This window comes from Mustelus asterias, chromosome 10 (genome assembly GCF_964213995.1).
Source record: "Mustelus asterias chromosome 10, sMusAst1.hap1.1, whole genome shotgun sequence".
Lineage (NCBI taxonomy): Eukaryota > Metazoa > Chordata > Chondrichthyes > Carcharhiniformes > Triakidae > Mustelus > Mustelus asterias.
In genome coordinates this window covers 111,920,501-111,933,931 of record NC_135810.1, presented here as the reverse complement: position 1 = coordinate 111,933,931, position 13,431 = coordinate 111,920,501, and the positions used below count along the sequence as shown (strand labels likewise).

Below are 13,431 nucleotides of genomic sequence, written 5' to 3'. Positions count from 1 at the left end.
TGGCTCGGAGAGCAATGTATCTTCTTGCAGTTCACAGTCACAGCTGTTGTAACTTATGAGTTGCCAAGATGGCTCTCTCTCCGGCAACCTTGAGTCGTGTCAAGGAAATGGCTCCAAGAATGAGGATCTTCAGTTACGTAGATAGATTGACAAGGTTCTATTCCCCTTGGGGAATCGTAAGTTGAGAGGAGATTTGACAGAGCTATTCAAAATCATCAGGGGTTTGGACAGAGTCGATAGGGAGGAACTGTTCCCATTGGTGGAAGTATTGAGAGCAAGGGGGAACAGACTTCAGACAATTGCAAAAGAAGCAATGCTTCTTTGATGGAATGCGCTGCATGAGAGTGTGGTAAAGTGGCTGCCAATCGAGTCATTCAGGAGGAAATTGGATTGTTACCTGGGGATGAAGAATGTGCAAAGCTATAGGGAGAACACATTGCTCTGTCTGTGCGGAGTCTGCACGTTCTCCTCGTGTCTCCATGGGTTTCCTCCGGGTGCTCCAGTTTCCTCCCACAGTCTGAAAGACATGTGGGTGAGGTGCATTGGCCATGCTAAATTCTCCCTCAGTGTACCCGAACAGGTGCCGGAGTGTGACAACTAGGGGATTTTCACAGTAACTTAATTGTAGTGTTAATGTAAGCCTACTCGTGACAATAATAAATAAATTTAAACTTAAAAGAAGGTGGGGTCGTGGCACCAGGTGAATTAGTTTTTTGGAGAGATAGGGCTCAGACACAAAGGGCCGAATGGTCTCCTTCAGTGCTGTAACCATTCTGTGATTCTGTCCTGTTTCTCTTTGGCCTCCAAAATCGCTGCCACTGTTTGGGAGAGTTCAGAGGTTACTGTGAACCAAGGCCCGTCATGAATCGAATCTCAGTGAAGGCAACCAGATTAGCGGAGTTTCTGTAAAGTGCGGATCACTCAAACTGACTTTGGGAGGCTGCTTCCTCACCTGTTTCCTTTCCTCTTGGTCTGAGACTTTGGCACAGTACTATGTAACCTTTGTAACTGGAAGCACACATGGGGATGTGAACGCACTCTCTGCTGGAAAGGGAAGGGGGTGTGGGGGTGTTGGGGGGTGGGTGTTGGCAATCCACAGATACCTGTTCTTGCCAAAACCTATTGGATCCTTGGAAAAGTGTTGAGTCTGGAGGTTACTCTTTGGGTTTTCTTGGGGAAGTGTCTTTTGTCCAGCAGCTATTGAAAGGGGTTAATCTGGGATAAAAGGCAGGACCAGCAGCATGTCAGACAGATCTTTGTTTCCTGTCTCATTCACACCAATTTAAGAACATAAGAACTAATTAACACATTAATACAATAAAGGAAATCAATTCTTATTGTAGTAGGCCATCTGGCCCCTCGAGCCTGCTCCGCCCATTCAATAAGATCATGGCTGATCTTTTTGTGGACTCAGCTCCACTTACCCACCCGCTCACCATAAACCCTTAATTCCTTTACTATTCAAAAATGTATCTATCCTTTCCTTAAAAACATTCAATGAGGTAGCCTCAACTGCTTCACTGGACAGGGAATTCCACAGATTCACAATTCTTTGGGTGAAGAAGTTCCTCCTCAACTCAATCCTAAATCTGCTCCTCACTATTTTGAGGCCATGCCCCCTAGTTCTGGTTTCACCTGCCAGTGGAAACAACCTCCCTGCTTCTATCTTATCTATTCCCTTCATAATCTTGTACGTTTCTATGAGATCTTCCTTCATTCTTCTGAATTCCAATGAGTATAGCTCTAGTCTACTCAGTCTCTCCTCATAAGCCAACCTTCTCAACTCCGGAATCAACCTAGTGAATCTCCTCTGCACACCCTCCAGTGTCAGTACATCTTTTCTCAAGTAAGGAGACCAAAACTGTACACAGTACTCCAGGTGTGGCCTCATCAGCATCTTATACAGCTGCAACATAACCTCCCTGTTTTTAAATTCCATCCTTCTAGCAATGAAGGACAAAATTCCATTTGCTTTCTTAATTACCTGTTTCATGGGACCAAATGTTATGCACATTGTGCCCGTGACTGCGTAGGTTTCCTCCGGGTGCTCCAGTTTCTTCCCACAGTCCAAAGATGTGCAGGTTAGGTGGATTGGCCGTGCAGAATTGCCCATTTGTGTCCAAAAATGTGTAGGTTAGGTGGATTGGCCATGCAAAATTGCCCATTTGCATCCAAAGATGTGTAGGTTAGGTGGATTGGCCATGCAAAATTGCCCATTTGCGTCCAAAGATGTGTAGGTTAGGTGGATTAGCCATGCTAAATTGCCCCTTAATGTCCAAAGATGTGCAGGTTAGGTGGATTAGCCATGCTAAATTGCCCCTTAATGTCCAAAGATGTGCAGGTTAGGTGGATTAGCCATGCTAAACTGCTCCTTAGTGTCCAAAGATATGTAGGTTCAGTGGATTAGCCATGCTAAATGCACAGAGTTATGGGGGTAGTGCCTCAGTAGGATGCTCTTTCAGAGAGTCAGTGCAGACTTGATGGGCTGAATGACCTCTTCTGTACTGCAGGAATTCTATGATTCTGTGGCTCACTCTGTTTCTCTCTCCACAGACCCGATGTGCTGAGTTTATCCAGCATTTTCTGTTTTTATTGCATTGGGTTCCTTACATGCGGACTCTAGCAGTCTTGAAGGAGTGACAGCCTGGATGAAACCTGGATTGTACTGGTCCTCTGGATAAGCAATTAATAAGAAAAATGAATTCTAATCGTAGGATCGTAAATTTCTCCCCGGTGCGATGTCATCAGCTTAATGGAATCCTGGTGACCCCAGAACACGTTTTTCTTTCATGATTGTCATTTACATCAAGTATTAAGCTGACTTTATCGTCTTGTTCAAGGAATAAATACATTCCCTAAATTAAAAAAGAAAACAATAAGAATCGATTTTCTTTATTGTATTAATGTGTTAATTTGATTCCTCTTATGAAATTTGGTGTTGGTCAATTGATTTCAGCTTTTACATACACTGTAATTTTTAATACTCTCTCCCGCTCAGTTGTACCAAATGCATTTGAATCCTGACAACTAGTTTGTTCAGGGATTTTCTGCACACTTTGGGGAATTAGGGATCAAAATGGCCACTTTGCAAATCCTCATACTGCAGCTTTCAGGAATGTCATCAAAACGTTGTTTTAAAATTACTTTTAAAACCCACTCAACACAGGGACGATTGAATTTACATAATGCCTCGATGCTACAAATACTCCCAGATGTGGTGCACTGAGCTACGCGCAGATCAGGAGGACCCTGGGTTCAGTCCCCGGCTCCCACAGTGTTACTAAACCTCAGGTGGAGGCGACGGAACTGGCCCACCAGCTTAGGATGGAAAATAGGACATCGGCCAGTGTTCCCCCCAATCCCATTTGATTGGGCATGCTGAATTGTCCCTTAGTGTCAGGGGGATTAGTGGGGTAAATACGTGAAGTCATGGCTATAGGGTCTGGGTGGGATTGTTGTTGGTGCTAACTCAATGGGCTGAATGGCCGCCTTCTGCACTGTAGGATTCTAGGATTCTATGATTTGCTAGCCAATGATCAAGGACCCGGGGTGGTGCTGAGTGTGGGTAAGTGTGAAGGCAGCTTGAGAACCAGGTTGTGATTCCTCGCTGCGGTCAGCGGTCACATCACGTTAGGACCTGGGACCCTGACACTGTGAGGCAGCAGTGCTAACCACTGTGCCACCGGGCCACCCTAAATCGTCCAAACGCAGGCACAAAGAAATTTAATCAGGTGACATATCAGCTTCTGCCAACACCTGTGAAATCCTCATAGAATCCCTACTATACAGAAGGAAGCCATTTGGCCCATCGAGTCTGCACTGACTCTCTGACAGAGCATCTAACCAGGCCCTATCCCTGCAACTCCATATATTTACCCCGCTAATCCCCCTAACCTACGCATCTTTGGACTGTGGGCGGAAGCCGGAGCACCCAGCGAAAACCCACGCGGACAAGTGGAGAACGTGCAGACTCCACATAGTCACCCAAGGCTGGAATTGAACCCGGTGCCTTGGCGCTGTGTGGCAGCAGTGCTAACCACTGTGCCACCGTGCCGCCCTCCAAAAACAGGTTTTGACCCAGTCGGTTGAGAGTAAGTTTTTACTGCAAGCCCCTCTTTTATGTCCATCAATTTCAATGAACAAAAACAAAACGCCAGAGTTTTAAAAATTCAGTACAATGCTACCACCAAAACCATTTCGCATTTTCAAAGCTACTCCTTGTTGAACAGCCAAACTCTGTTTAATCCGTTTGTTTTAAATGGAGGACGGAGAGATGTTGAGCGAACGCGTTCAGCATTTGTCCACCAATATCTCAAGCAGTCATTTCGAGGCCGCAGTTATTTCTTGAAAGGCTGCAGGGATGGAACACAAATTGCACAGAGCCAAGTCTGCTTTCAGCTTTAATGAATAAAGCGAATTTCAAATCCTGTGAGGTTGTGCAGCCCCACTGAGACACCGCCAGAGATTGAACTGATCTCAAATCGACTGATATACATTTTCTCACTGTGAATGGCAGACTATCAATCAATGTCTCTGTGCTCTAATCCAGGGATGGTTCATACGAGTGACCTGACCCGAGAGACAATAGTTTGGGCCAGGTTGCATTGAGATTCTTGTGATCCCCTGAATCACTGTGATGATTGCTACTCAGGAGGGGGTCAGCACGGGTCACAACCGCATCGTAAGTTGATGCCTCTATTTCTTTCATGCCTCACGCGGAATTTTTTTTTTCCCAAAAAAAATCAGTGGGGATATTTTAATAATGGTTTATGAGGTCAAACAGGCCGTTTATACAATGCATTTTTCATCGATGCGAAGCAATTTCAGCTTTCCAGTGACATAAATGATGTAACAAGGCTGCAGTCTCCAAGTCAAATGTAGACAAGCAGTGTTACGACCACTTTAAGCAGTCTCACACATCTTAAACTGTGCACAGACACTCTTTTAGCCTGAAATGAAAATGCCACATCATCAGGGGCGGCACGGTGCCACAGTGGTTGGCACTGCTGCCTCACAGCGCCAAGGACCCGGATTCGATTCCCAGCTTGGGTGACTGTCTGTGTGGAGTTTGCACGTTCTCCCCATGTCTGCGTGGGTTTCCGGGTGTTCTGGTTTCCTCCCACAGTCCAATGATGTGCGGGTTAGGTGGATCGACCATGCTAAATTGTCCCTTAGTGTCAGGGAGACTAGCTCGGGTAAATGCATGGGGTTATGGGAGTAGGGCCTGAGTGGGATTGTGATCGATACAGACTTGATGGGCCAAATGGCCTCCTTCTGCACTGTAGGAATTCTATGATAACTCCATGTTCCCTGATAATCTCATGTCCCCTCCATGCCCCAAGCCCCCCATGCCCTTTCTGTGCCCCCCCCCACTCCCTATGTAGTCTCTGTGTCTGTGCTGTGCCACATTCATGCCCTCCATAATCACCCAACCAGTATCCACTATAGACAGACCTCAGGAGCGCTGCAATAGCAGGGTGACTACACGGGGATACGGGGTAAGTCTGGGGAAGAGTCGGTGTAGACTAGGTGGGCTAAGTGGCCTCTGTCTGCACTGTAGGGATTCTATGATTTCAATTATTTGAAAAGGATGTGAAAAAATTAAACCCCCGACAATCTAGTAGAGCTGCCACTCAAGCAACCCGACATTTATACTGCACAGGAAATAAATTTCTAAACTGTATGAGAAAAAGTTAAATCACCTCAAGAGATCTTTCAGTTTTATTCTGAAACCACATCAAAGATGGTTAATCCTTTAGTAGCCTCTTTAAGTGGTCAGTCAAAATGTGTATGCAACCAAGTGCTTCATTAGCTTTTGAAATTCAGCCATGCATTAATAAAGGGCTCAGCTGTCAAAACAAACCGTTCCAGCTACAAAAAATGGAACCTATTAAAACAGAAAGAACAGATGGCTAGCTATTTTATCAACTACACCAGATGCCCTGCCATTCAAATAATTCTAGGAACAGATTATTTTCCCAAAGTTAAAGCAGCAGGTTAATTTTTGGATACTTTAAAACACTGCGGATATTCAGATCACTTCAAATCATGGCATCGGTGTTCCATTGTACTAATTTCTGAATGCATAGGGGCACTTTCTACAATGGGAAATGTACTCTTATGCATCTCAACGCTTAGACAATGCTGGTCAATGTAATGGTCAACTTACTTATGCAGGACAGAGGTCTATGCTAAATGGCTAGAGCAAAAACACATCTAACTTATAATACAGCATCAACATATTTAACACTTACCTATCAGAATGCTCCTGACTCCTCAGCCAGCTTCCCCAAAGGTTCCCAATCTCTCTTACTTGGTGGGTTTTCCAAAGGCTTCCAATACCTGCCTAATCTACCTAAAAACCGTCAATGGTGACCTTGACGTCACAGGACACGCATATGGGGTCATGATCTGGTCCTAACCTAAATGTCTTTCCACCTATGGGAAGATTCTTATGGCTCTTTTTGAAGGGGGTGGGAGGAATTCAAATTACCGCTCCCACAGCCTCAGTTTTTCCAGTTCCCATGCCCATTCCCAAGTTTTTGTGACACAGATATCCAGCTCAAGAAGTCTGCATTGTGCAATTATCTGAGAAATCAGTCCTAATGTAAATACTTATTTATCTGAGTATAAGTAACCAGGATCAACTTACAGGTCCTGTGGCAGGTGTGGCTCAGTGGGCAGTGCCATGGTATCTGCGCTGGGTCATAGGTCACAGTGCAGGACCTAACTGCAAAGTTCAAGGCTGGTACTCCAATACAGTACTGAGGGATTGCTGTGCTGTTGGAAGAGGTGGTGACATGGTGGTATTGTCATTAGACTAGCAATCCAGAGACCCAGGCTAATGTTCTGGGGTCCTGGGTTTGAATCCCACCATTACTGATGGCGAAATTTGAATTCCATAAAAAATCTGGAATTAACAGTCTAATGGTGACCATAAAACCATTGTTAATTGTTGCAAAAATCCATGTGGTTCACTAATGTCCTTTAGGGAAGTAAATCTGCCATCCTTAGCTGATCTGGCCTACATGCGCTACAACTCTCACCAACTTTTACAGATGCACCATAGAAAGCATTCTTTCTGGTTGTATCACAGCTTGGTATGGCTCCTGCTCTGGTCAAGACTGCAAGAAACTACAAAGGGTTGAGATTGTAGCCCAATCCATCACACAAACCAGCCTCCCGTCCATTGACTCTGTCTACACTTCCCCCTGCCTCGGAAAAGCAGCCAACATAATTAAGGACCCCATGCACCCCAGACATTCTCTCTTCCACCTTCTTCCGTCAGGAAAAAGATACAAAAGTCTGAGGTCACGTACCAACCAACTCAAGAACAGCTTTTTCCCTGCTGCCATCAGACTTTTGACTGGACCTACGTCGCACTAAGTTGATCTTTCTCTACACCCTAGCTGTGATTGTAACACTACATTCTGCACTGTCTCCTTTCCTTCTCTATGAACAGTATGCTTTGTCTGTATAACATGCAAGGAACAATACTTTTCACTGTATACTAATACATGTGACGATAATAAATCAAATCAAATCAAAATGTGACTCCAGAGCCACAGTAATGTGGTTGACTCTTAAATGTCCGAGCAAGGGCAATTATGAATGGGCAAAGGAAATACTGGCCCAGCCAGCAATGTCCACATTCCGTGAATGAATAAAAAAAATTAAACTGAGGCTCTTTTTTTCCCACCCAGGTAGATGTAACAGATTCCACAACACTATTGCAAAGCAAAACAAGTTAGGCATTCTGACCAATATTTATCTCTCAATCAACACCACAAAATAAAAGTTTATCTGACCATTATCACACTGCTGTTTTGTGGGAGTTCATTGCACAAATGGGCTTCTGTGGTTTCCGCATTATACTTTAAAAAGAATCCATCAACTGTATTGTGCTTTGAGACATCCCGAGGTTATGAAAAGTGCTATGTAAATGCGAGATCTTTCTTCTTTCCATAGTCGATGCAGTTGAGAAATAACAGAGATCTCAAAATTGCAACTGGGCTCCCGACAGATTCTGGGATGGACAGTCCGATGGTGGGTTGTGAGAAATGGGCCTGTTTGGTTTCACAAGAACTCACCCCAGGTTTTTTTTATTCTGCAATTTACTTTCAGTGGGCCGTCCTTCCAGCCTTTCACGGCGACACTTATTTAACACGTAGCTGTTTCCGATGCCTCAGCAGGCTTCCCCTAAGGCTCCCAAACTCTCTCACTTGGTGGGTTTTCCAAAGGCCTCCAAGGCCTGCCTGACCCGCCATAAATACTGTGAGACGTGAAGTACAAATTCTACCCGAGCCTGTCCCCAGGGTCGCATAGGGGACATCGCTTGTGAGGGCCCGACCGCAACCTAACCCGCACTCTCCCTGCCTGTCACAGCAGGAAATGTTTGGGTGAGTCCTCAAGGCTATCCTAGCACTGCTGTCCAATGGTTACTGCTGGTTTTTAGACACACTCAGGAAAAGACTCAACTATTCAAGGAATAGAGGGATATGGACCAAGGGCAGGCAGATGGGATTAGTTTAATTTGGCATCATGTTCAACATCGTGGGCCAAAGGGCCTGTTCCTGTGCTGTACTGTCCTATGTTCTATGTTCTATTCTCCAGAAGAGAGATTGAACGGTTTAGGCTGATACACTCTGGAATTTAAAAGAATGAGGGGAGATCAAATTGAGGTATATAAGATAATAAAAGGCATGAATAAAGTAGACATGGAGTGGATGTTTCCTCTTGTGGGGCATTCGAGGGCGAGAGGTCATAGTCTTAGGATAAGGGGTAGCAAATTTAAAACAGAGTTGAGGAGAAAGTATTTCTCCCAAAGGGTTGTGAATCTGTGGAATTCGCTCCCCCAACGTGTGGTGGATGCTGGGACAGTGAGTTAATTTAAGGAGGAGTTAGACAGATTTTTAATTGTTCATGGGTTGAAGAGTTATGGGGAGAAGGCAGGAAAATGGGGATGAGGAGCATATCAGCTATGGTGGAATGGCAGAGCAGACTCGATGGGCCAAGTGGCCTAATTCTTCTACTATACCTTATCAACTTCACAGTTGGTGATGTTTTACCACATTAAAGGTACCACACAATGTCTGTCATTTCAGAATCAATCTCAGAGAGGGTCAATTAACCTCATCATTGGAGCTGAAGGGACATTGATGTTGAGTTGGGCCCTTGATGGGCCACTTCCCCATCCTCGGAATGCCACCATGTACTCAGTGCTAAATTCAGACAGTGTCCATTCTATCCTTTCAATCCTAGTTTCACCCTGTTGTTGGGTTTGGGTTCCAATTCTGTAGGTCTGAAGAAGTCTTCATCAACATACATAAGTTAACTGTAAGTCTTTTATTAATTCTTAAAACTACTTGCCTCGGAACAGCAGCCAACATAATCAAGGACCCCACGCACCCCGGACATTCTCTCTTCCACCTTCTTCCATCGGGGAAGAGGTACACAAGTCTGAGGTCACGTACCGACTGACTCAAGAACAGTCCTGCTGCTGCTGTCAGACTTTTGAATGGACCTACCTTATATTAAGTTGATCTTTCTATGACTGTAACACTGCATTCTGCTCCCTCTTCTTTCCTTCTCCCCATGTACTCTATGAATGGTATGTTTTGTCTGCATAGCGGGGAAGAAAAAATACTTTTCACTGTATCCCAATACATGCGACAATAATAAAGCAGAGCAAAAAAGTAAAGTGTACAAGTTTGGTGCGGTTTCCATGCTTGCTAATACAGACAGCTCTATCCAACACTCAACCATGCCTGGGTGCAGGTCATGTGCTTCTTACATCACTGTGTGGACGGTACAGTACTCAGTCCCACATTAACCCTGTAGGTGCCAAACCGTAGGGGATTTTCACAGTAATTTCATTGCAAGAGTTTATGTAAGTCTACTTGTGACACTAACAAAATAATAAAATAAAACCCTTACACTACACCAAAGTAGAAGCCTCCGAAAGGGATTTCAACGTTTTTTTTAGAATCATGAATCTAAGTGCAGAAGGAGGCCATTCAGCCCATCGAACCTGCACCGACAACAATCCTACCCAGGTCTTATCCCATAGCCCCACATATTTATCCTGTTAGTCCCCCTAACACTAAGAGCATATTAGCATGGCCAATCAACCTAACCCGTACATCTTTGGACTGTGGGAGAAAACCCAGTAAGAGTTTTAACAACACCAGGTTAAAGTCCAACAGGTTTATTTGGTAGCAAATACCATTAGCTTTCGGAGCGCTGCTCCTTCGTCAGATGGAGTGGAAATCTGCTCTCAAACAGGGCACAGAGACACAAAATCAAGTTACAGAATAGTGATTAGAATGCGAATCCCGACAGCCAACCAGGTCTTAAAGAAAACCCACGCAGACACGGAAAATGTGCAAACGCCAGAGAGACAATGACCCGAAGCCGGAATTGAACCCGGGTCCCTGCTGCTTTAATGCAGCAGTGCTAACCACTGCGCCGCCGTGGTGGCACAGTGGTGTCATATGCCATATGGCTTTCGTACAGCCAAGCATCAGATCTTTACCGAGCTCCTTGTTATATCACCACATTCACATCAATGTCTACCTGCTATTGTTTCATATTGAAATAACACTGGCAGGCTCACGACAACCTATATCATTCTGTCTGTGCTATACCCGTTTGCCCTTACGTGTACAAACCTGGAGATGATCACAATTATGGACCAAATAGGTTTTGTTTGCTTTCCATGCTTCTCATGTACTTATCTATAATTCATTTGAAAACGTCAAGCGTTCAGTAGCTGCAAACTGGTTAACCTGAAGGATGCTCATCCGGAATGTCCATCAAGCCGATTGGATTGGAGGTTCACAAACACAAGCAATTGTTAAACGTGGGCGACCCTGATGATGATGATTGAAATTCCTAATTGTGTTATATAATGTAAAGGCTCCCTCTGTCACAGTCAACCAAAAGGAGGCACATGGAATAGAAAAATCTAAAACTTGCAGGAGATCTTATAATAGGCCAGTTTCCCACGTCCACTCTATCTTGTGTATCAGGCAAATTCAACATTCCAGCGTGTTTACATTGAAATGCTGTATTGTGTTGTACTTCAGATATCTGTACGCCAATTATTTTCTTCAACGTGTCCAGTTACCATGATCTTAGTCTCTATTCACTGGTACAGAGCACAATTATTTAATGCTTATTTTAAATTATGAGAAATGGTTTTCTCCTCCTGAACCCCAGCTAGGTCAATCATTCTTTTTGGAGGTAGTCGTCTTGTAACACATATGTGCTTTGACTTTGGAGACATAGAGCAAGGCATACCAACATTTTATTCTCTAACATTGAGACTCTGTCGATACCATTATTTTTGGTAATTGAAATATAACTTGAATCTATTGATCTGTGCACAGAGCTCCCCCTATTGGAGTTACCAAGACCTGTAGGGAAGCATCACCCCGTGTCCAGTGTGTACAATTGAAAGGGTGCTGTGCAAGTTTGGAGCAGGTGACTGAACTATTTTAGATACCCCGCCCCCCCCACTCCCAGTCAAAGAAACAAGGGCTTTATATTTAAGGCTTGTCTTCTTTGTATTTCAGTTGCATATGGAAGAAAGAGAGAATTTCATAGAAACTTATAAAATTTTAACAGGGGTTAGATAGGGTAGATTCAGAAAGAATGTTCCTGATAGTGGGGGAGTCCAGAACTAGGGGGTCATAGTTTGAGGATAAGGGGTAAACCTTTTAGGACTGAGGTGAGAAGAAATTTCTTCACCCAGAGGGTGGTGAATGTGTGGAATTCACTACCACAGAATGTAGTTGAGGCCAAAACGTTGCGTGATTTCAAGAAGAAATTAGATATGACTCTTTGGGGCTCAAAGGATCAAGGGATGCGGGAAGAAGGAGGGAATCAGGATATTGAATTTGATGATCAGCCGTGGTCAAAATAAATGGCGGAGCAGGCTCGAAGGGCCGAATGGCCTACTCCTGCTTCTAGTTTCTATGCATGAATGGGAACCGAACTGGAACTTTAATGCAGTTGATTGCGAGCTTATGCTGACCATATTGACTTCTTGTGAGGTGAAGTTACGACAAAGACATTAGTATCTAAAAGAATGAGTGAGAACAGTCGATGGACTGATGTAGCTAGGTCCTGTCAACCTGCACGATCTGAGACTCCAGGTAGTCAGCCTCGAATAAAATTTCAAATAAGATCACATACGGTGCATTGCGTCCATTACTTTTAAAGGCAAGAATATTATCACAATGTTACAGATTGCAACATTCTTCAGCGCTAACCCACACAATTCTATAGATGACATTTCTATGACCAACAAAGTGTTAGTGTAACCTTGTAACTTCCAACCCAATATTTACTTGACATTCAATTTAAGGCTCTACAATGAATTTGATCAGTATAGCTTTCAGTAATTTTGATCTAAGTCTATAACGCACACACACAGGCACGCATACACACATATTTCATTGAGAACTCATCGTTTATACTTTTCATCCAGCAGTAAGGATACTTCAGTTCCAAGCAATAAAAGAACTAACTTCACAAAGTAGATCAAAGAAGAAGGTTTAATAAAGAAACATCATTACACCAACACCCTGGGCTACACTGCTTTCTATTTATACCGGGTCAGCTGACCATCGCATCATTTTGCCATTGGTTACAATGTCTACCATGTCAGCTGACCCTCACAGCATGTGACCATTGGTTACATTACAGCAGATTCCAATGTTGTCATTGGTTACATTATAACCTGTACCTGCAACTTCTGTATCGCTTCTCGGCCTTTTGGCTAAGATCAAGTGTAGTATGGTCGGCAGCCCATGGTCGGCCGCACTTGGTTGAGGTCATTAGGTTACACTGAAGCTTCATATGTTTCATATGAAGCAATTTTTTAAAGCGGCATCTCGGCCTTTTGGCTAAGATGCAAGTGAGCTCAAGTCTTGGAGGAGGAACCTCCCCCTTCTCCAATCAGCTTGGCTCATGTAGATCGGGCCCAGGGCAGGGTGGTTTGGTCGCTCGCCCTGTCTTGTCAGCCTGGATCTGAAATGTCTCAACTTGTTGAGACTCTGAATTGGATTTGATTTGATTGAATTGGAAAAGTATAAAAAATAAGATGTCACTTTTGAAGATCATTCTAAATATAGCGGTGTCACACATTGCTGTTATTTTATAGTGAGAGTATGTGTTTTTTTTAATTCTTTCATGGGATGTGAGCATTACTGGAAAGGCCAACATTTGTTACCCATTCCTGATTATTTATTTATTTATTTTTAATTCTTTTACTCCATTCTTAACATTACAAAGCCAATGCTCAGAGTGGACCGGGAAAACACAAATCCATTCCTTGCTGGCTCCAAAAACCAAATTCTAATTCTAATTGAATCCAGTTAATGGTCCCCACTGTTATACAGCTTTAATTTAAACACCTTACAAGAA

At 43.8% G+C, this 13,431-nt stretch overlaps 1 pseudogene; it reads left to right on the top strand.

Moving 5' to 3' along the window:
- The first annotated feature begins 12,764 nt into the window (after positions 1-12,764).
- Positions 12,765-12,937, top strand: LOC144500119 (U2 spliceosomal RNA; annotated as a pseudogene).
- The last annotated feature ends 494 nt before the right edge of the window (positions 12,938-13,431 follow it).